Genomic DNA, 1,492 nt, shown 5'->3' on the forward strand with positions numbered 1-1,492 from the left:
GGCACCCACAACACACCAGGCTCCATTCTAGGCACCGCAGTGAAATGCCTCCACACTCAGGAGCACCTGGTCTCGTGTGGAGACTAAGAGTTTGGTCTCCTAAGTTTGTGGGGGACAGGAGAATTCAGTGAGAAAATGCATGCAGGGGGCTTAGCGCCATGCCTGTACACAGAGAGCCCCCAGCAAAGCAGATGGAGTCACCACCATCACCACCAATATCCTCCTCCTCCTCCCCTGGCATCCTCCCCTCCTCCAGGCAGGAAATGTATCTTCCCTTTCCCAGTGCCTGCAGTCACAGCTCAGGGCAGAAAACAGCTCCACGTCCTCCAGAATGCCTGACATGCTGTTGAGTCCCGTGCATCAGGAAATCTGAGCAGGGACATTTTTGACATTTGATTGAGTTTGTAATCGGCATTTCTGGGAGTCCATGATAATCCCATGAAGCAGCCAAGTGTACAGCTCCAATTCATGACCATCCAGCTTTTGTCTTTAACAAGCTCCTACTGTGGGCCTAGGCTGCACACTGTGGTAGATTCAGAAACGGTGTGTGTTGGCCGGGTGCGGTGGCTCACACCTGTAATCCCAGCACTTTGGGAGGCCAAGGTGGGCGGATCACTTGAGTTCAGGAGTTCCAGACCAGCCTGGCCAGTATGGTGAAATTCCATCTCTACTAAAAATACAAACATTAGCCAGGTGTGGTGGCAGGCACTTGTAGTCCCAGCTACTCGAAAGGCTGAGGCAGGAGAATGGCTTGAACCTGGGCGGCAGAGGTTGCAGTGAGCTGAGATCGCACTACTGCACTCCAGCCTGGGCAGCAGAGCAATACTCGGTCTCAAAAAAATTAAATAAATAAATAAATAAATAAATAAATAACACGAAGTGCTGTGTGTTGTCCTCCAACAATCTGGTGATGATGCCACCCCCACCTTCTTACAGTCTCTCCTTGGGGAGCTGAGTCCTCCACATAGGAGGCAATTAGCAAGTGATGCCATGGTTCAGTATGTCCGAAAAGGAAAGGGCAGGCTGGGTGGGCAAGTTTAGGGAGACTTCAGGGAGTAGGGGTAAGCTTAGGGAGGTCCTCTCCATCCTCCTGCTATACAGATTTACCAAGGCAGTAGCATGTGACCCCAAATCCGTTGTTGGGTCACATCTGTTTGTCAGCTGCAGGGTTCTCAACCTTGGCTGCCTGTTGAAACCCTAGAGGAGGCCGGGCGCGGTGGCTCAAGCCTGTAATCCCAGCACTTTGGGAGGCCGAGACGGGCGGATCACAAGGTCAGGAGATCGAGACCATCCTGGCTAACCCCGTGAAACCCCATCTCTACTAAAAAATACAAAAAACTAGCCGGGCGAGGTGGCGGGCGCCTGCAGTCCCAGCTACTCGGGAGGCTGAGGCAGGAGAATGGCGTAAACCTGGGAGGCGGAGCTTGCAGTGAGCTGAGATCCGGCCACTGCACTCCAGCCTGGGCGACAGAGCGAGACTCCGTCTCAAAAA

This window comes from Theropithecus gelada, chromosome 10, assembly GCF_003255815.1.
Source record: "Theropithecus gelada isolate Dixy chromosome 10, Tgel_1.0, whole genome shotgun sequence".
Classification (NCBI taxonomy): domain Eukaryota; kingdom Metazoa; phylum Chordata; class Mammalia; order Primates; family Cercopithecidae; genus Theropithecus; species Theropithecus gelada.